Genomic DNA, 22,980 nt, shown 5'->3' on the forward strand with positions numbered 1-22,980 from the left:
ATTAGAGATTGTTGTGCAAGATTACAGGAGATGAGATTGCTGCAAATGTATTGAGATGGATAGAAAACTGGTTGTCAGACAGGAACCAAAGAGAAGAAATTAATGGGTCCTTTTCAAATTAGCAGGCAGTGACTAGCAGAGTGCCACAGGGATCTGTGCCAGGACCCAACTATTCACATTATGTGTTAATGTTTTGGATGAGGGAACAATATGTGACATCTTAAAGTTTGCACAAGATACCGAGTTGGGTGGGAGGGTGAACTGTGACGAGGATGCATCCATCCTTCAGCATGATCTGGACAGGTTGGAGGAGTGGAAGAATCAATGACAGATGTGGCGAAATTTGCACGACTGAGGTTACTCACTTTGGAAGGAAAACAAGAAGGCAGATTACTGTGCAAATGGCTGTAAAGTGGGACAGGGGAGTGTGCAGTGGGATCTGGGTGTCCTTGGTAACCCAATGAAGGTAAACATGCAGGTGCAGCAGGTAGTAAAGAAGGTAAATGGTGTTTCCATTGTGAGAGGTTTCGAGTCCAGGAGCAGGTACATGTTGTTTTACTTTCCAGGACCTTGGTGAGGCCACAAGTAGAATATTGTGTCCGGTTTGGGTCTCCTTTTCTGTGGAAGGACACTCTCGCTCGCAAGAGAGTACAATGAAGGTTTACCAGGCTGATTCTGGGGGTGGCAGGGCTGCCACATGAGGAGTGACTGAGTGTGTTAGTATTGTTTTCACTGGAATTCAGATGAAGGAGGGCGGGGTTCCATTGTGACTTCAATAATTCTAACAGTATGAGCTAGGGTACATACCGGGAAGATGTTCGCGATGGTGGGTGTGTCCAGAACCAGGAGTTGCAGTGTGAGGATATGGGGTAGATCATTTAGACTGGAGATGAGGAGACATTTCTGCACCCAAAGAGTGGTGAGCCTGTGGAATTCATGAGGACAGGAAATAATCGATGCCAAAATACTGAATGTATTGAAGAGGCTGAATACAGCACTTGGTGTGAATGGGGTAAAAGGTTACGGGGAGAAAGCCAGATTATACAATTGATTTAGACAATCAGCCATGACTGTGATGAATGGGGGAGCAGGCACAAAGGGCTGAATGGCCTCCTCCTGCTCCCATCTTCGATGCTTCTGTGATGGTTCACAGGGAGTCTGAGTGTGGGCATGAGCAGATGGCAAAGGTTGATGATTGCGAGCTGGTGTGAGTTAGGGAAGAAGCAGCAGAGATTTTGATCATGCCTAGTTCATACTGTGTGGAATGTGTGATGCTGAGCTGTGCAATAATCAAGGCTGGGGAAAGCAATGGGATGGATGAAGGTTTCAACGATGAGATTGACATGAAGTCATGAAATGAAAATGATAACTCTGACTGATCGCCATAGATTCACCTTCAGTTCAAATAAACGCCATCTGCAAATGATACATTCTGAACACATTTACAGGGATAAACACAGCAGCAGGAATGGAAGGAATTCAGATTGAAGCCTTATTTCTCTATGTGAATGTCATTAGATTTAATAGTGAATCAATACATCTGGAATTGCATCGTCCACAGAATTTACTTCTGTGAAAGTAATTTGCTTTCCCTGAGTGGATGGAACAAACTCAGAACCAGTGTATGTGCAGGAGAAGCTGCCAATCCAGCTCTTCCTCCTGTCCTGCAGGAGGCGCTTCGACTTTCTTCCTGCCATCTTTATCGTTGGACTCCCAAAGGTCAGCTCTGTGCATTGTTGACTTTTCTCTGGTATGTCTATCTCCTCTTGTTAATTTCAACACTCAATAGTTTCACTTCAACACTGGGATTGTTCAATTTCCACAGCTTAACATCAACTGAATTAGAGTTTGTGCAGGAAAGCAAGAGATCAACCAAGAACTCATTGATTGGTGCATCAGCTGCAAAGGGCTGAATGGCCTCCTGCTGCTCCTAATCCTTACCTATTTATTTCCATTGGGGTCGCAGTGTAACACTTCTTGCCCTTGTTCTGCTGCTCCATAATGTTATTGATTCCTCCTTTTCATTGACCTCATTTTGTCCAACAGCCATCTCTTCTCTTTGACCCTGAATTATTTGGCATCCGAAAACTGCTGCCAATCTTCTTCTGATTCTCCAACCTAATGTCTCCTCTGGCGAATTGATAACATCCGTTGGCATTTATTTCCTGCACCAGGATAATATTTTTGTGACCATCCACTCTCAGTTGCTTTGAGTTGTAGTTGGTTCAGTTATTTATGTAAATATAGCTTCCAGCGGGTTCCTGAGCTTCTCTCTGAACTTGGAAAGGGAAGCCACATAGACAATGGTATTCGTACAGCAATTCAAGTTCCGCAGCATATATGCAACTTGTTCAAATATATATTCACCATGATTGTCTAAAGGATCATCAACATCAAAATAATACAAAATATACCAAAACCACAGAAAAACAAACCAGCCAGATATGGCAAAGAGTAAAATCACAGACTGCCTTCTGCTCTCCATCTCTGGGTCCCTGGAATTTTCTCCCTCACTTTGACCCTTCAGAGTTTTACGGACTCGACTGGCCACTAAAATATGTCTGACTGTCAGGGCGTTGAGGAACAGAATTAAACCAAATGGGAATATGGGTGTTAGAATCTTTTCAAAGTTGTTAAATCCTTTCCAGACAGGGTCATAATAATATGCATCTGAATTCGAGCAGCCCCATGGTATGCCGTCAATAATCTTCCGAGGTTCAAATCTAAAGTAGATGGGAATGTTTTTTAAACAGAGCAGACTGCCGGTTGTTGCAAGAACCACAGTTGCCGTTTTATCAGTGCAGTATTTGGTTTTCAGAATTAGTAGTCGGGGAGCAGATGATGAACACAAAGGGACAGATAGTCTGAGGTGCATTTGTTTTAATGTGAGAAGTGTAGTAGATAAGGCAGATGAGCTTAGGGCTTGGATCGGTACCTGGAAGTATGATGTTATTGCTATTACTGAGACTTGGTTGAGGGAAGGGCATGATTGGCAACTAGTTGTCCCAGGATATCGCTGCTTCAGGCAGGATATAGAGGGAGGTAAAAGGGGTGGAGGAGTTGCCTTACTAGTCAAAGACAATATTACAGCCGTACTGAAGGAGGGGCCCCATGGAGGACTCAAGCAGTGAGGCAATATGGGTAGAATTCAGAAATAGGAAGGATTCAGTAACAATGTTGGGGCTGTACTACAGGCCTCCCAACAGCGAGTGTGAGATAGAGGTACAAATTTGTAAACAGATAATGGAAAGGTGTAGGAGAAACAGGGTGGTGGTGATGGAAGATTTTAATTTTCCCCACATTGACTGGGATTCACTCAGTGTTAGGGGTCAAGATGGAGCAGAATTTGTAAGGTGTATCCAGGAGGGTTTTCGAGAGCAGTATGTATGTAGTCCAACTTGGGAAGGGGCCATACTGGACCTGATGTTGGGGAATGAACCCGGCCAGGTGGTTGATATTACAGTAGGAGATTACTTTGGAAATAGCCACCCCAATTCTGTAAGTTTTACAATACTCAAGGACAAGGATGGGAGTGGTCCTGAAGGAAGAGTTCTAAACTGGGGGAAGGCCAACTATACCAAGATTCGGCAGGATCTGGGGAATGTAGATTGGGAGAAACTGTTTGAAGGAAAATCCACATTTGGTATGTGGGAGGCTTTTAAAGAGAGGTTGATTAATGTGCAGAAGAGACATGTTCCTGTGAAAATGAGGAATAGAAAAGGCAAAATTAGGGAACCATGGATGACAGGTGAAATTGTGAGACTAGCCAGGAGGAAAAAAGAAGCATACATGAGGTCGAGGCAACTGAAGACAGACGAAGCTTTGGAAGAATATGGGGAATGTAGAGCGAATCTGAAACAAGGGATTAAGAGGGCTAAGAGAGGAAATGAGATATTGCTGGCAAATATGGTTAAGGAAAGTCCTAAAGCCTTGTATTCATGTATAAAGAGCAAGAGGGTAATTAGAGAAAAGATTGGCCCAATTAAGGACAAAGAAGGAAAGATATACACAGAGTCAGAGAAAATGGGTGATATTCGGAGCGGCACAGTGGCTCAGTGGTTAACACTGCAGCCTCAGCGCCAGGGACCTGGGTTCGATTCCAGCTTCGGGTAAATGTCTGTGTGGAGTCTACACATTCTCCCTGTGTCTGCGTGGGTTTCCTCCGGGTGCTCTGGTTACCTCCCACAGTCCAAAGATGTGCAGTCTAGGTGGATCGGCCAGGCTCAATTGCCTGTAGCGTTCAGGGGTCTGTGTGTTTTAGGGGGGTCTGCGTGGCATGTTCCAAGGGGCGGTGTGGGCTTGTTGGGCTGAAGGGCCTGTTTCCACACTGAAGGGAATCTAACCTATTCTTAACGAGTACTTTGCATCGGTATTCACCGAGGAGAGGGACATGTCAGATGTTGACCTTAGGGATAGATGTTTGCTTACTCTACCTCAAGTTGACTTAAGGAAGTGTTGGGTATCCTAAAAGACATTAAGGTGGACAAGTCCCCTGGTCCGGATGGGATCTATCCCAGGTTATTGAGGGAAGCGAAAGAGGAAATAGCCGGGGCCTTAACAGATATCTGCCAGTGCAGCTGCCAGTGTCATAGACCTCTCTGCCTCATACAGTTCCCTGTCAAATATTACGCCCTGCCTGCCTTTTACCGTTCCCAGCCTGCCTCACATGGGTCCCTGCCAAATATTGCTCCCTGCCCCATACGCCTCTCTGCCTCATACTGCTCCCTGCCAAATACCCCATCCTGCCTGCCACATAACACTCCCCGACAAATACTCTTCCCTGCCTCATACGCCTCTATGCCTTTTCCCACTCTCTGCCTGCCTCATTCCGGCCCCAGCCTCATATCGCTCTCTGCCTGTCTCAAATCACTCCCCAAATACTGCTCCCCTCCTCACACACCTCTCTGCACCATTCTGCTACCTGCCTCATAGCTCTCCCTTCCTGCCTCATGCCATCCCATGCCTCAGAGCACCCTGCCGCACTTTGCAAAATATTGCTTCCTGCCTCACATTTCCCACTGCCAGCCTCATACCGCTCCTGGCCTCATACCACTTTCTCCCTCCTTGGCTCATAATGCTCTCTGGCTCATACCACTCCCTGCCTGCCTCACTCCTCCAGCTCAAATACTGCTCCCTGCTTAATACGCCTGTCTGCCTCATGCTCCTCATGGCCTCAGACCGCTCCTTGCCAGCAACATACCACTCCCTGCCTGCCTCATACCACTTCCAGCCAAACACTGCTCCCTGCGACATACCCCTTTGACCTCAGACTGCTCCCTGTCTGCCTCATACAGCTCTGTGCCAAATACCACTCTTTGCCTCATACGCCTCTCTGAATCATACTGCTCCCTGCCACAGACTTCTCAGCCTGCTTCACACCAGTCCCTGCCACAAATAGATCCCTGCCTCATCCTGCTCTCTCCCACCCTCATACCGCTTCCTGCCTCATACCGCTACCAGCCTTATAAGCCTCTGCCTTATATAACTCCCTGCCACATACCACTTCCTGACAAATACCATTCAATATCTAATCCTCCTACTGCCTCATCCCATTGCCTGTGTGCCTCTTCCCGGTCCCTGCCGTATACTGCTTCCATCCTCATACGCCTCTGCCTCATACAATTCCCTGCTTTCCTCATGCCGCATCCCGGCCCCACTCTGCTCCCTGCCAAATATTGAACCCTATGTGCCTCATACCACTCCCTGCCTGCCTCCTTCTACTCCCAGCCTCACACCGTCTGTCTCATATTGCTCCCTGACAAAACTGCACCCTGCATGCCTCATCCTGCTCCCTGCCAGCCTCATATGACTTTCTGCTTCATACTACTTTGTGAGAAATATGTTCCCTGCGTCATACACCTTCTGCCTCATCGCGTTGTTTGCCTGTCTCATCCTGATCACTTCCATACACTCCTACCAGCTTCATAGAATTCTCTGCCTCATACAGCTCCCTGCCTGCCTCATACTGATCCTTGACAAATACTGCAGCCTGCCTCATACGCCTTTGTGCCTCATCCTGATCCCTCCCTGCTGCACACCACTCCCTGCCTGCTTCATACCAGTCCCTGACACAAATAGATCCCTGCCTCCTACCGCTCCCTCCCACCCTCATACCGCCCTCTGCCAAAAACCACTCCCAGCCTCATAGGACTCTCTGCCTCATACAGCTCCCTCTTTGCCTCATAACACTTGCTGACAATTATTCTTCCCTGTCCAATACCCCTTCTGCCTCACCCCATTCCCTGCCTGCCTCATCCCGGACCCTGCCATATACTGCTACCATCCTCCTGTTACACTGTTCTGCCGCTCCTTGCCAAATACCACTCCCTGCCTAACTCGTACTGCTCCCCCCTGCCTCATCCCACTCCCACCCCCATCTCATCTCATACCACCCTACCTTTCCCGTTCAACCATATTCTGAAGCAATCTTGACACTACAACCGTATCTCCTTCCTCAGTGTCTGTCCAGGCAGCCATGAGCTCAAAATAACTTTCAGACCTTCATGACTTGGCCACCATCACCTACAATGCCTCCAGAAAATGGTTATCCCCACGGATTATCAACTCCATGCTCTCCACCAAGAGCTGACACCTTCTCTCCCTACAGTCAGCCTTGCCCCAGCTCAGGGCCTCCCACTCCCAGTTCCTGCAGAGGACCTCAACAGTTTTTTTGTACCGGAAGGATCCATACCCTCAACAAATGCTTCTTCTCCACCACGTCAGTCCTTAAAGACTGTACGTATACTAAATTCTCCTACACTCACCTCCACACACAGACTGCCTCAACCATTCAACATCCTAATCTGGTCTCTGTCCTTCTCCAGGATCAGCCCAATGCCATTGACCGTGAGGGTGCTCTGACCACATCAAACGATCATGTGATCTCTGCTTTTGCTGACATTGAAGATGACTATTCCTCGATGAAAGGAATACCAATGAACAATCATTTAGTTACAGGTTTTTAAAGCATAAAAATCACACGCTTGTGATAATCTGAGTGCTAATGACCAGTTATTGAGGTTAGGGCGGCACAGTGGTTAGCACTGCTGCCTCACAGCACCAGGGACCCACGTCCAATTCCAGCCTTGGGTGACAGTCTGTGTGGAGTTTGCACATTCTCCCTGTGTCTGCATGGGTTTCCTCCGAGTGCTCCAGTTTCCTCCTACAGTCCAAAGATTAGACTAAATTCCCTACAGTGTGGAAACAGGCTCTTCAGCCCAACAAGTCCACACCACCCTTTGAAGCATCCCACCCAGACCCATTCCCCTTTAATCCACACACCCCTGAACACTCTGGGAAATTTAGTATGGCCAATCCACCTAGCCTGCACATCTTTGGACTGTGGGAGGAAACTAGAGTACCCGGAGGAAACCCATGCAGACACAGGGAGAATGTGCAAACTCCACACGTGACAGTTGCCCGAGGCTGGAATTGAACCTGGGTCCCTGGTGCTGTGAGGCTGCAGTGCTACCCACTGAGCTACTGTGCCGCCCCAAAGATGTGCAGGTTAGGGTGGATTGGCCATGCAAAATTGCCCACAGTGTTCAGGGAGGTATAGATTAGCCGGGTTATAGGGGATGGGTCTGGGTGGGATGTTCTGAGGTTTGGTGTGGACTTGTTGGGCCGAAGGGCCTATTTCCACACTGTAGGGATTCTAATTGCAAAGCACAGAGATAGAGAAGGGTGACATTACTGGTGGGTGGAAGAACTGTGGAACATGGGAGACAGAAATTCTAAATTAACCCAATTGCAGAAAAAAATATGATGTTTGGCTGAGGAAGAGTCACTCTTGCTGTATCTCCCTGGGATTTACCATATGCTGCTGTGTTTTTGCTTTAGTCAGAAGGCTGTGACAAGTTCCACGCACTGCGCGATAAGTAGTATAACCCAGCCTTAGAATTCTCAGTCCTGCACTGAGAGAATGAAGCACTTCAAAAGCAAGTTGAGGTAATAACAGATTAGAGGGTGGATAGCAAGCTTTGTTCCCTCCGCCACCTCCCCTCCGCCCCCCAGAGTGGGGTCTCAGTTACTAGGGCGTCATGATTTCAAGGTAAGAGGGGAAAGTTTTAAGGGAGATGTGCATGGAAAGGTTGCTGGGTGTCTGGAACGCGTTGCCAGCAGAGGTGGTAGAGACGGGAATGATAGTGTAATTTAAGATGTATCTAGACAGATACATGAACGGGCAGGGAGCAGAGGGATACAGATCCTTGGAAAATAGGTGACAGGTTTAGATTGAGGAGCTGGATCAGCGCAGGCTTGGAGCGCCGGAGGGCCTGTTCCTCTGCTATAATTTTCTTTGCTCTTTGAGAATAAACCACTCCATCCATACCAAGGGATATTCAATCCTGTTCAGAGGAAGGGAGGTAGGGTAAATGATGGAAAAATGAATTTGACACAAGGCAGACAGGCTGAATGCAAGGAAGACAGAGAAGTGACATAGAGAATTTACTCCTCAAATGTGAGTTGATGCACATTGAAAGAAGGAAGAAGACATGAGTGTACTCAATGAATAGAAGGACACTAGAAAACTGAGGTCAGAAGGATCCTGGTGTGCTTGTGCACAGATCCTTGAAGGTGACAGGACGTGTTAATCGACTAGTTAGGAAGATATAGGGACAGTTGCATTTTTTCGTTGATGTACAATGGCCGAGATGGCAAAGTTGCAGCTGCACAGCATTTTGGTTATACTGCAGTACTGGGTGCAGTTCTGGTGATCGCACTAAAGCAACAACAGAATTACCATGGAGAGGATGCAAAGCAGAGTCACCAGGATGTTGCTGGAAATGCAGCAAGACAGATGTGAACAGAGGCGATTGGTTTGTGTTGCTTTCATTGGAGCAGAGATCGTGCTGCACAGATTATGTCGAGAGAAAGGAGCTGTGCCCCTGAGTCAAAAGGGCCAATAACAAGATGACACAATTTGAAAGTGAAAGACAGGAGGCTCAAAGGGGATTTGAGGAAAACCACCTTCACACAAAGGATGGAGGCAGTCTGGAAAGCACTGCCTGGGATGGTAGTTCAGGAGGAAAACATCACAACATTCAATAACTTTTCAGAAGAGCAGTGGAAGTGATCATAACTGTGTGTGACTGAGGGTTTCACAAAGTCATAGAGGCATAGAGGTCTATCGCATGAAAACAGGCACTTTGGACAACTTGTAGTTTTCCTAGACAACCAAAAGCATTCCAACCTTTTGTCCATCTGACAGTTCCACACAAGCCTCCTCATTGACGTAACCTCCTTAAGACCCTGCAGCCTTCAAACATCCTTCAGCCCATTCCTCACTTGCAGCCTTGTCTCATCCTGTTGCCGCATTCCAAAAATCTGCTTCTGCTCCCGAGATCTTCCACCATCTCCATGGAATTTCCTTAACCTCCCACTGCCCTTTCAATCCCTGCAGCACCTTCCATCTTCTGCAATCCACTCCATTTTTGTCCCCTCTTCCAGCTACAATCATTCTCACCAACTGTATTACATCCACTGAGCGGTACAACATTCTCTGTCAACGTATACATCAGCAAAGTGCATGGGTGCGAGTCAAAAATAGTGCAGACATAGAGGGAGAAGATCATTGTCCATATGGATGCATCATCCAGTCTGGATATATCTTCAAAAACAATCCATCAGTTGAGTCAAACAGGATTTTCCTTTTCTTTCTTACCTTGTGCTTTCCCATTCTGTTGTCTCATGGCAATATCGTGGGCCTTGAAATATTCACCCCAGCATTGGTCATCCAGTAGCCATCTATGATGGTGAGTGTCACCAGTGTGTCTATTTTATTGCTGATACTTCATGCTCATTCAATATATTTTTAACCACTATTTTCTGCCATTTACTTAGTTCCTGATGTCCCATTTCAGTTAAGCCTTCTATCCTTTTCTACCATCCTGAGCTACATTGGGTGAAAGGGGAAAGATATAAAAGGGACCTCAGAGGCAATTTCCACACAGAGAATGGTGCGTGCACAGTGTGAGATGCCAAAGAAAGTGGAGGAGCCTGGTATAATCACAACATGTAAAAAGGCATCTGAATGTGGAGGTGATGAGCAAGGGTTTTCATGGATATGGCCAAAAGGAGAACATCTGGGGCTGGACTGATTTAGGATATCTAGTCATCATCGACAGTTTGGCGTGAAGGGTCCATTTCGGTGCTGTATTACTATGGCTCTACATCACCATACTGTCACCATTGGTCAGACTATATTTGGAGTTTCGTGCACAGTCTGGGAACCTTATTTCAGGAAGGATGTCAAAGCCGTGGAAACAGTGAAAAATAGAGTTCTCACAAAGATAAGAGGAATGAGGGACTTTGGATACAAAACTAGAGAAAATGGACTCATTCGCCTCAGAGAAGATTAACACTGATCCTATTCAAATATTCAAAATTACGAATACTTTCAACAGGGTGAAGGAGGGTAGTCTGGTCCCCCCAGTCACTGTGTCAGCACCCATCAAGATGGTTAGCAAGAGAGCCTGGAATGAGCAGAGGAGAAGCTTCTGCACTCGAACAGTTCTTAGGATTTGAAACATGCTTCCTGGCAGAGTGCTGGAGGCAGATACTTATTATACAACATTTTAAAAGAAAGCTGGACATATATTTGAAAATGGTGGATTCGGAGGGCTATGGACATGGAGCTGAAGAATCGAATTAGCTGGGTTGTCTTTCAGGAGCCGGTACAGATGCGATGGTTCAAATGGTTTCCTTCTGTGCTGTACAATTGTTTGATTTTACTGTTCAGATGCATCAACCTTTGGTTTTCAATGTCTCCCTTCACCTGAGCCCTGGCTGTGTTTTCGTTTCAACTCCTGTCCATGATGATAATTTGGGTAACTGTCAGATTCTGATGTGATATTTGCCTTTAGTTTCGTAACTGCTCATGCTCCCCTCCTAATACTCTGCCAATTTATTTAAAACATCAAGTGAGAGAGAACCCGCACAAACACAAATGCTGGTTGTGAAATACAATCAAATTAATTTGGAAATTTGTGGGGCTGATACAGGAGGAAAAAAATGACCAGAAAAGTTGCTCAATTATCATCAAAAGTCAGGGATGTTTTCAGGGAAGAAAACCTCCTCTCACTTTGGGCCTCATGAGTTATTGACCTCTTTAGGAAGGTAGACAAAAAAAGAGATAGCTTGGGAGAAAGAGAGAACAATTTGGAGGTAAAGATGATGATTTTTCCTCTTGACATATCAATCAAAACTTGAGACAATCTCCTGAACGCATAGCCTGCATCAGCCAGAAGCACCATTCCACGAGGTTCATGGGAAAACCATCACCTCCAAGTTCCCGCCCAGTCACACAATGTCCTAACTTGTCTGACAGCTAGCATTCTATTTCAACATTAACAAGACTGTGGCCATTGTCTTCAGTACCTGTGACAAATTCTACTTCCCAGCCTGGTTCCTTCGAACTGCCTGATGCTGAACTACACTCGTCACAACCATGGAGAAATATTTCACACCAAGATAAGTTCCCATGCACATTTTTCCTTCTTCATAAATATTGCATATTGCTAACTCACAAACATCATCCAACTCCATTCTAGTCTCAGCCCATCTGCTGCTAAACCATTCATTGTTAACCTTTCGAGACTGAACTGTTCTGAAATGCTCAGTAACAATCTCCCACAATCAACTTCCCTGTAATCTTGAGCTCATCCAAAACTTTGCTCCCACTTATTCACACCGAGTTTTGTCCATCCATCAGCTCCCTGTGCTCTCTGATCAGCATGAGCTCCTGCTTAAAATGGACCAAAAATTTAAAATACATACAGAAACCATTACAGAAACTCACCTGGTCTGGCAACAACTGAGGAGAGAAAACAGAATTCATGTTTTAAGGCCAGTGCCCTTTCTTCAGAATTAATTCTGATTCGGATATCCAGCATCTATAGTTCTTTGTTTTAGCTAACCAAAGTTGTACCATCTCATTTCTGATTTCTGAATTGTCAGTGTACCTGAAATGTTGATTCTGTCTTCTCTCCACAGATGCTACCAGACGTGCTGAGTTTCTTCAGCAATTTCTCTTTGTCTCTTTATCTTTTACTGGTTGTGATCATCTCGATTCCTGTGATCTTAAGTGTACTCGGTCCCTGATTTATCTCCCCACAAACTAGTCAACCTTGTGTCACGGTTGGTCAGCAATAAAAAATGGTATTCAGAAACTGTCAACAGAAAAAAGAATAAAATGCAGACTTCACAAGAAAACACACAGAGTAAGATTCAAACAAAGTAAAACAATTGTGATAAAGCTGAAACAGAACGATCGATGCACAGAACTAAAATCTCAAAACTGTAGACCAACGGTCAAATTGATTCACCTCAGATTTGATTGTGTGTCTGAATACAAAATGTTAAGAGAGATATGGGACAAGTGTTGGCAATTGGAATGAGACAAACTTAGGATATCTGGTCAGCATGGACAAGTTGGACCAAAGGGTCTGGTTCTGTGCTCTATGACTGTTATGACGTAGCATGCAGTCACTTAACAAACCAACTTGTATATATCAGTTCAACGGTCTGTCTACAGGGTTCATTGAGACAATCATTTCGCTCATGAGGATTTCCAGATTGCTGATATGTCCCTCTTTTCAGGTTCTTTCTACTTCCTTGTAGGAAGCAATAGAATGACGCGTTCACAAATTCAGGGTAAAAGCAATAGCTTGCAAGAACTTGTCGGGGAAACTAAACCATATTTCTTCTGGCTTGAGTTCACTTTTACTTCAGAGAAAAAGACACAACCTCAATTTTCGGAGGTCCGATGGCTTCTGGCTGTAAACATTCAGTCTGAAAAGCTGTTCAGCTACCTGGGAGTTGATGGCAGCAGGAAGGCCTTTGTCATTGAAATCAGGTACCCACTCCACACATCAGTCAGCTACTTGTTACATCTCCGACAACCCTTATCCTTGAAAGTTGCCACCCAGATTGACAGGGCTGTAAAGAAGGCATACAGTGTTTTAGCTTTTATTAATAGAGGGATCGAGTTCCAGAGCCAAGAGGTTATGCTGCAGCTGTGCAGAACTCTGGTGCGGCCGCACTTGGAGTATTGCGTCCAGTTCTGGTCACCGCATTATAAGAAGGATGTGGAAGCTTTGGAAAGGGTGCAGAGGAGATTTACTAGGATGTTGCCTGGTATGGAGGGAAGGTCTTACAAGGAAAGGCTGTTTGACTTGAGGCTGTTTTCATTAGAGAGAAGAAGGTTGAGAGGTGACTTAATTAAAACATATAAAATAATGAGGGTTAGATAGGGTGGATAGGGAGAGCCATTTTCCGAGAATGTGACAGCAAGCACGAGGGGCCATAGCTTTAAATTGAGGGGTGAAAGATATAGGACAGATGTCAGAGGTGGTTTCTTTACTCAGAGAGTAGTAGGTGAATGGAACGCTTTGCCTGCAACGGTAGTAGATTTAGGTACATTTAAGTCGTCATTGGATAAGCATATGGACGTACATGGAATAGTGTAGGTTAGATGGGCTTGAGATCGGTATGACAGGTCGGCACAACATCGAGGGCCGAAGGGCCTGTACTGTGCTGTAATGTTCTATGTTCTATGTAACCCCATGTTGCCACTTTGTCTGAAACAAACACCATCATTATCACTAACTCCAACCTCCAACTAGGCCTCTTCTGGAGTACTGTGTGCAGTTCTGGTCACCCCCCACTAATAGCAAAGACTTCATTAAATTGGAGAGGTTTCAGAAAGTATATACCAAGATGTTGCTTGGAATAATGGGCTTTAGTTATAAAAATGGCTGGATATGCTGGGACTTCTTCCACCGCAGGATTGAAGATTGAGGGGTGATCTTACAGAGGTTTGTAACATCTGCGGTGCCGAGAGGAGGCAAATAGCAATGGTCTTTTCCCTCGGGTGGGGGAGTTAAAACCAGGGGGCATATTTAAGGGGAGAGTTTTCACTTTTCAAGAGGACATGAAGGCAACTTCTTTGATGCAGTGAATGGTTCGTGTGGAATGAACTGACAGAGGAAGTTGTTGATGCTGGTAAAGTTACAATATTGAAAAGACACTTGGATAAGTACATATGAGGGCAGAATGGCCTAATGGTATTGGTGATGCAATGTAAAATCCAGAAATGCAAGTAACTGTTTGGGGACCTGTATTCGAATCTTGGTGGAATTTGAATATGGGCCAAATGCAGGCAAGATGGACCAGCTTAGTTTGGGAACCGAGCCAAAATGGCCCAGTTGAACCAAAGGGCCTGTTACTATGTTGGATGAATGGGGGTCAAAGGACTTGGGGGCTACAAAAAAGTGGGATGAATGGTCAGAGACAATGGGAACTGCAGATGCTGGAGAATCCAAGATAACAAAGTGTGAAGCTGGATGAACACAGAAGTCCAAGCAGCATCTCAGGAGCACAAAAGCTGACATTTCCGGCCTAGACCCTTCATCAGCAAGGGGGATGGGGAGAGGGTTCTGGAATAAACAGGGAGAGAGGGGGAGGCGGACCGAAGATGGAGAGAAAAGAAGATAGGTGGAGAGAGAGATAATAAAATGTGAGGCTGGATGAACACAGCAGGCCAAGCAGCATCTCAGGAGCACAAAAGCTGACGTTTCGGGCCTAGACCCTTCATCAGAGAGTGGAGGTGGAGAGAGTATAGGTGGGGAGGTAGGGAGGGGATAGGTCAGTCCAGGGAAGACGGACAGGTCAAAGAGGTGGGATGAGGTTAGTAGGTAGGAAATGGAGGTGCAGTTTGAGGTGGGAGGAGGGGATAGGTGTGAGGAAGAACAGGTTGGCGAGGCAGGGACAAGCTGGGCTGGTTTTGGGATGCAGTTGGGGGAGGGGGCGAGCTGGGCTGGTTTTGGGATGCAGTGAGAGAAGGGGAGAATTTGAAGCTTGTGAAGTCCACATTGATACCATTGGGCTGCAGGGTTCCTAAGCAAAATATGAGTTGCTGTTCCTGCAACCTTTGGGTGGCATCATTATGGCACTGCAGGAGGCCCATGATGGACATGTCGTCTAAGAAATTGGAGGGGGAGTTAAAATGGCTAGCGACTGGGAGGTGCAGTTGTTTATTGCGAACCGAGCAGAGGTGTTCTGCAAAGAGGTCACTAAGCCTCCGCTTGGATTCCCCAATGTAGAGGATGCCACACCGGGTACAGTGGATGCAGTATACCACATTGGCAGATGTGCAGGTGAACCTCTGCTTAATGTGGAAAGTCATCTTGGGGCCTGGGATAGGGGTGAGGGAGGAGGTGTGGGGGCAAGTGTAGCACTTCCTGTGGTTGCAGGGGAAGGTGCCGCGTTGGTGGCGGGGTTGGAGCGGAGTGTGGAGCGGACAAGGGAGTCACGGAGAGAGTGGTCTCTCTGGAAGGCAGACAAGGGTGGGGATGGAAAACTGTCTTGGGTGGTGGGGTTCGGATTGTAGATAGCGGAAGTGTCAGGGGATGATGCGTTGCATCCGGAGGTCGGTGGGGTGGTATGTGAGAACGAGGGGTATCCTCTTAGGGCGGTTGTGGCGGGGGCCGAGTGTGAGGGATGTGTGAGGAAATGCGGGAGACGCGGTCAAGGGCATTCTCGACCACCAAGCGGAGGCTTGGGGACCGCTTTGCAGAACACCTCTGCTCAGTTCGCAGTAAACAACTGCACCTCCCAGTTGCGAACCATTTTAACTCCTCCTCCCATTCCTCAGACGACATGTCCATCATGGGCCTCCTGCAGTGCCACAATGATGCCACCCGAAGGTTGCAGGAACAGCAACTCATATTTCGCTTGGGAACCCTGCAGCCCAATGGTGTCAATGTGGACTTCAAAATCTCCCCTTCCCCCACTGCACCCCAAAACCAGCCCAGCTCGGCCCCTCCCCCCACTGCATCCCACAACCAGCCCAGCTTGTACCCGCCTCCCTAACCTGTTCTTCCTCTCACCAATCCCCTCCTCCCACTTCAAGCCGCACCTCCCTTTCCTACCTATTCACCCCATCCCGCCTCCTTGACATTCTGTCTTCCCTGGACTGACCTATCCACTCCCTACCTCCCCACCTGTACTCTCCTCTCTACCTATCTTCTTTTCTCTCCATCTTCGATCCACCTCCCCCTATCTCCCTATTTATTCCAGAACCCTCCCCCCACCCACTTCGCTGATGAAGGGTCTAGGCCCGAAACGTCAGCTTTTGGGCTCCTGAGATGCTGCTTGGCCGGCTGTGTTCATCCAGCTTCACACTTTGTTATCTTGGATGAATGGTCAGCTTCGATCGGAATGAAGGGATCCTCCTGCTCTGAGTTTCTGTTTCTGTTGCAAACATTGGGCCTGCAAAGAATTGTGGAGGAAACAGGATGTTGAGAAAAATCTCTCACCAACCTCTAACTGCAACCGCACTCATCCTCAGTGAGAATGCTCCCAAAAAAACAAAACTGTGCCCATTACCAAGGTATGTATCGCGCGTGCTTAAGTGTCGCTGCCTCCACCCCACATCCACACCTGCGCATTGCACAGCCCTCGGCAAAAGGAACATTATTCACCGCAGTGAAAACAGGAACTGTAGACACTGGAGAATCTGAGATAACAAGGTGAGGAGCTGGATGAACACAGCAGGCCAAGCAGCATCACAGGAGCAGGAATGCTGACGTTTTGGGCCTAGGCCCTTCATCAGAAATGGGGGAAGGGAAGAGGGTTCTGAAATAAATAGGGATAGAGGGGGAGGTCGGTGGAAGATGGATAGAGGTGAAGATAGGTGGAGAGGATACAGACAAGTTAAAGAGGTGGGGATGGAGCCAGTAAAGGTGAGTGTAGGTGGGGAGTTAGGGAGGAGATAGGTCAGTCCAGGGAGGACGGAGAGGTCAAGGGGGTTGGATGAGTTTGAAAGGTCGGAAATGGGGCTGCAGCTTGAGGCGGAAGGTGGGAATGGGTGAGAGGAAGAACAGGTTAGGGAGGCGGGAACGAATTGGGCTGGTTTTTGGGTGGCCGAGGGGGGAGGGGAGATTTTGAATCTTGTGAAATCCACATTGATACCATTGGGCTGCAGGGTTCCCAAGTAGAATATGAGTTGCTGTTCCTGCAACTCTCGGGTGGCATCGTTGCGGTACATGCTCAAATTGGTGCAAGAAGAGAGGGTTTTAGCTTCCTGGATCACTGGCACTGTATTTGGGGAAGTGAGACATGTCTGCATGTGAACCACATTGGAGCCAACATCCATGCAGGTAGATTTGTTAGTACTGTTGGAAGGAACGTAAACTAGTCAGGCAAGGGGTGGGATGATGTTGATCATGCAGCAACAAAGGAAGCAAGAGTGAGTTCAGCTACATCGAGTGTCAAGAGAGGCTATGCAGATGATCTTTAATGCGAGCAGAATTGTAAGATAATTTATAAATACATGGCTCCTGAGCTGCTTGGCCTGCTGTGTTCATCCAGCCCCACACTTTGTTATCCTGGATTCTCTAGCATCTGTAGTTCCCATTATCTCTAATAATTTGGGCAGATGCTTTACCTGAAACACTACTTAGGTCCTGTCTCCCACCCATCCTCCTGCTCCAACCAAAGAAAAAAGGATTCTGAGCACTGATTTGGTCAGCTTACTAGGTTTTTTTTTCAATCGTCTGTTTGGGAATTCAGAATAGTGGGAATGGATGTAAGGGCAGTTGTGTGCTCCTCCTGTACAATGTGTGAGGTAAGGGTCACCACTAGTGTCCCCACTGACTTCATCTGCGGGAAGTGCACCCAATTCCAGCTCCTCGGAAGCTGCGCTAAGGAACTGGAGTTGGAGCTAGATGAACTTCCAATCATTCGTGATCCTGAGGGGAATAATTGAGAGGAGTTACAGGGAGGTAGTCACACCTCAAGTACAGGTGAAAGGTAGATGGGTTACAGTCAGGGGACGGAAAGGGAACAGGCAGACAGTGCAGAGATCTGCTGTGGCCATTCCCCTCAATAACAAGTATACCATTTTGGATACTGTTGTTGCGGGGAACGACTTACTAGGGTAAGCCATGGGGTACAGATTTCTGGCACAGAGTTGCTCAGAAGGGAAGAGGGGAGAGGAGGAGAGCATTAATCATTGGGGACTCCATAGTTAGGGGGAAGATACGAGATTTTGTGGGAATGAGAGAGACTCGCGGTTGGTGTGATGCCTCCTCGGTGCCAGGGTGCGTGATGTCTTGGATCATGTTTTGGGGATCCTTAAAGGGGAGGGGGGGCAGCCCCAAGTTGTGGTCCACATAGGCACCAATGATATCAGTCAGAAAAGGGATGGGGATGTGAGGCAGAAATTCAAGGAGCCAGGGTGGAAGCTTAGAGCTAGAACAAACAGAATTGTTATCTCTGGATTGTTACCCATGCCATGTGCTCGCGAGACGAGGAATAGGGAGAGAGAGCAGTTGAACATGTGGCTACAGGGATGGTGCAGGAGGGAGGGATTCAGATACCTGGATAATTGGGGCCTGTTCTGGGGTATGTGGGACCTCTACAAATGGGACGGTCCACATCTGAACCAGAGGGGTACCAATATCCTGGGGGTGGCGGAAAACTTGCTAATGCTCTTCGGGAGGGTTTAGACTAATTCCGCAGAGGGCTGGGAACCTGAATTGTACCTCCAGTGTACAGGAGGTTGAGAGGACTGAGGTCATGAATAAGGTTTCAAGGTCGCAGGACTGTACCGGCAGGCAAGAAGGTGGTTTGAAGTGTGTTTACTTCAACACCAGGAACATCCGGAATAAGGTGAGTGAACTTGCAGCATAGGTACCCGGGACTTCGATGTTGTGGCCATTTCGTAGACATGGACAGAGCGGGGACAGGAATGGTTGTTGCAGGTTCCGGGGTTTAGATGCTTCAGTAAGATCAGGAAAGGTGGTAATAGAGCGGGAGGTGTGGCATTGTTCGTATTACGGTGGCAGAATGGACATTTGATGAAGACTTGTCTACTGAGGTAGATTGGACTGAGGTTAGAAACAGAAAAGGAGAGGTCACCCTGTTGTCAGTTTTCTATAGGCCTCTGAAAAGTTCCAGAGATGTAGATATAGGATTGCAAAGATCATTCTGGATAGGAGCGAAAGTAACAGGGTAGTTGTTATGGGGACTTTAACTTTCCAAATATTGACTGAAAACGCCATACTTTGAGTACTTTAGATGGGTCAGTTTTTGTCTAATGTGTGCAGGAGGGTTTCCTGACACGGTATGTAGATAGGCCAACAAGAGGCAAGGCCACATTGGATTTGGCACTGGGTAATGAACCAGGCCAGGTGTTAGATTTGGAGGTAGGTGAGCACTTTGGTGATAGTAACCACAATTCAGTTGCGTTTACTTCAGCGACGGCAAGAGATAGGTATTTACCGCAGGGCAAGAGTTATAGCTGGGGGAAAGGCAATTATAAGGCCATTAGGCAAAACTTAGGATGCATAGGATAGGGAAAGAAACAGCAGGGGCTGGGCACAATTGAAATGTGGAGCTTGTTCAAGGAATAGCTACAGCCTGTCCTTGGGAAGCATATACCTCTCAGGCAGAGAGGAAGTGGTCGAGCGAGGGAACCATGGTTTACTAAAGAAGTTGAATCTCTTGTCAAGAGGAAGAGGGAGGCTTATGTAAAGATGAGGCGTGAAGGCTCAGTTCGGGCATTTGAGAGTTACAAGTTATCCAGGAAGGACCTAAAGAGAGAGCTAAGAAGAGCCAGGAGGGGACATCAGAAGTCTTTGGCAGGTAGGATCAATAAAACCCTAAAGCTTTCTATAGGTATGTCAGGAATAAAAGAATGACTAGAGTAAGATTAGGGCTGGTCAAGGACGTCATGGGAAGTTGTGCGTGGAGTCCAAAGAGATAGGAGAGGCGCTAAATGAATATTTTTTCATCAGTATTCACAAAGGAAAAAGACAATGTTGTCAAGGAGAATACTGGGATACAGGATATTAGGCTAGATGGGATTGAGGCTCACAAGGGGGAGGTGTTAGCAATTCTGGGAAGCGTGAAAATAGATAAGTCCCCTGGGCCAGTTGGGATTTATCCTAGGATTCTCTGGGAAGCTCATGAGGAGATTGCAGAGCCTTTGGCTTTGATCTTTATGTTGGTATTGTCTACAGGAATAGTGCCAGAAGACTGGAGGATAGCAAATATTGTCCCCTTGTTCAAGAAGGGGAGTAGAGACAACCCTGGTAATTATAGACCAGTGATCCTTACTTCAGTTCTGGGTAAAATGTTGGAAAGGATTGTAAGAGATAGGATTTATAATCATCTAAAAAGGAATAATTTGATTAGGGATAGTCAACACGGTTTTGCGAAGGGTAGGTCGTGCCTCACAAACCTCATTGAGTTCTTTGAGAAGGTGACCAAACAGGTGGATAAGGGTAAAACGGTTGATGTGGTGTACACGGATTTCAGTAAAACGTTCTCCTTGGTAGGCTATTGTAGAAAGTACAGATGCATGGGATTGAGGGTGATTTAGCGGTTTGAATCAGAAATTAGCTAACTCTAAGAAGACAGAGGTAGGTGGTTGATGGGAAATCTTCATCCCGGAGTTTAGTTACTCGTGGTGTACCGCAAGGATCTGTTTTGGGGCCACTGCTGTTTGTCATTTTTATAAATGACCTGGGTGAGGGTGCAGAAGGATGGGTTAGTAAATTTGCAGATGACACTCAAGTCAGTGGAGTTGTGGATAGTGCAGAATGATGTTGTAGATTACAGAGGGACAGAGATAAGCTGCAGAGTTTGGGCTAAGAGTTTGGCAAATGGAGTTTAATGTGGAAAAGTGTGAGGTGATTCACTTTGGAAGGAGTAACAGGAACACAGGCTAATGGTAAGATTGGCATTGTGGAAAAGCAGAGAGATCTTGGTGTCCATGTTCAGAGATGCCTGAAAGTTGCCACACAGGTTGATCAGGTTGTTAAGGTGGTGTACGGTGTGTTAGATTTTATTGGTTGAGTGATTGAGTTTCAGAGCCATGAGGTCATGTTGCAGCTGTACAAAACTCTGGTGCAGCCGCACTTGGAGTATTGCATACAGTTCTGGTTGCTGCATTATAGGAAGGATGTGGAAGCATTGGAAAGGGTGCAGAGGACATTTACCAGGATGTTGCCTGGTATGGAGGGAAGGTCTTATGAGCAAAGGCTGAGGGACTTGAGGCTGTTTTCGTTAGAGAGAAGAGGTGACTTAATAGAGACATACAAGGTGATCAGAGGATTAGAGATGGAGGACAGTGAGAGCCTTTTTCCTTGGATGGTGATGGCTAGCACACGGGGACACAGCTTTAAATTGAGGGGTGATAGCTATAGGACAGTAGTCAGAGGTGGGTTCTTTAGTCAGAGTAGTAAGGGCATGGAATGCCGTGCCTGCAACAGTAGTAGACTTTCCAACTTGAAGGGCATTTAAATGGTCATTGGATAAACATATGGATGACAATGGAATAGTGTAGGTTACATGGGCTTCAGATTGTTTCACAGGTCGGCGCAACATTAAGGGCTGAATGGCCCGTACTGCGCTGTCATGTTCTATGTTCTTTGAAAGTAGGGCCCACGAGTGAACAAGCGGGAAGCCTTCAAATAGAGCCACAGGATATTGGAAGGGTGTCAAATGAATATTTTTCTTCAGCCTTCACTCTGGAAAAGGAAAACAGAAAAAAGAAATTTGGGAAAAGGGATTGTGGGGAAGTTGCAAAGTCTAACATTGGAAATGGAGCGATATTGGAGCTTCCTTTGGGCTCAAAATGAGCAGCACCCCAGCCTGGCCCAGACTAATTGCACCCTATTTTGCCGTGAGGTTTGAGGAAGGAATTTGCAGGGGCTCTGAGACAAATTTTTAACTGCTCTCTGCCCACAGGGAACATGCCAGAAGACTGGAGGACAGATAATGTGATCCTACCTGCAAAGAAGATGAGCCAGGAAATTACCGACCCGTGAGTTTGTCATGCCTGACAAATTTGTTAGAATTTTTCACCAAAGTGATTGTGAGGGAAATTCAGTTGATGCAGTTTGTAATTTAACAAATATTGTGACAAAGTCCAACAAGGGAGACTGATTGAGAAGGCTAAAGCACCTGGCATTTGGGTAAACTTGGTGAGATGGATCAGAAACTGCCTTAGTGAGAGGACACAAAGTTCAGTGGTAGAAGACTGTTTGAGAAGGCTGTCTGGAGACCGATGTTCACTCGTGCACCACAGCATCAGGACTGGGACCCTTATTATTTGTGAATATTCCTCCCAAATTTTAATCTGTCATTTACATCTTTGTTAAGCATGTTTGCAGATGACAGTGAGGTTGGTGGGGTGGTCAATTGTGAAGAAAATAGCAGTAGGTTGCAAGAAGTCTTAGAATGGTTGGTCAAATAGGCAGAGCAGTGGTAGTTGATATTTAACCTTGGTAAACAAAGTGATGCAATTTGGAAGAAACAAGAAGTTGAGGGAGTATTTAATGAATAGCAGGACACTGGGTAGGTTTGAGGAAATTAAACCTGAATTATATCCAAGAAGTCAGCAGAGCATGAGATTTAGTGAGTTAAGAAGGCCTAGGTGACACTTCTGTCAATGGATGTGGCACAGAGTATAGGAGCGAGGAGGTAGTGTTGAAATTGTACAGAGCATTGTTCAGGCCACAACTGGCGTACTGTGTGCAGTTCTGGTCACCTCACTCCAGGAAGAATTTAATCGAGGGGTTGAGAGGAGGTTCACCAGGAACTTGCCTGGGATGGTGAAATGGACTCCCAAGAGAGGCGAGATAAGCTTGAACTGTTTTCTGTAAAGCAGAGAAGACTGAGGCGGGGACATGATTGACGGATTATGAGGGAGATGAACAGAGTGAACAGAGTGAATGGAGAGCAGCTTTTCGCCTTGGTTGAGGAGGTCAGTCAAGAGGCAGCATAATTTTTGGGTAAGGGACAGGAGATTGAAGGGATTTGAGAAAAAAAAAGCCTTTCAAACTCAGAGGGTGGTGGGAATCTGCAGTGAACTGCCTGGAAAATTGGTGGAGGCTGGAAATCTTACAACCTTTAAAAAATATTTGGATGAACACTTGAAATACCATAACGCTCATGGATATGAGACAAGTA

The 22,980-nt window shown here is 46.6% G+C and overlaps 1 protein-coding gene across 3 annotated transcripts in view; it reads right to left on the minus strand.

Annotated features, from left to right (window-relative positions):
- Positions 1-1,550: 1,550 nt before the first annotated feature.
- LOC125459596 (zinc finger protein 239-like) overlaps positions 1,551-22,980 on the minus strand; it is a 39,477-nt gene continuing 18,047 nt past the window's right edge. For 2 of the 3 annotated variants that reach the window (XR_007249058.2, XR_009446766.1), the window contains one exon: positions 10,553-12,936. The gene's annotated coding sequence lies outside the window, so the exon portion shown is untranslated. Of the gene's footprint in view, positions 2,279-10,552; positions 12,937-22,980 lie in introns of those variants that run through there. The other variant, XR_009446763.1, reaches the window with a different exon arrangement.

This window comes from Stegostoma tigrinum, chromosome 16 (assembly GCF_030684315.1).
Source record: "Stegostoma tigrinum isolate sSteTig4 chromosome 16, sSteTig4.hap1, whole genome shotgun sequence".
NCBI lineage: Eukaryota > Metazoa > Chordata > Chondrichthyes > Orectolobiformes > Stegostomatidae > Stegostoma > Stegostoma tigrinum.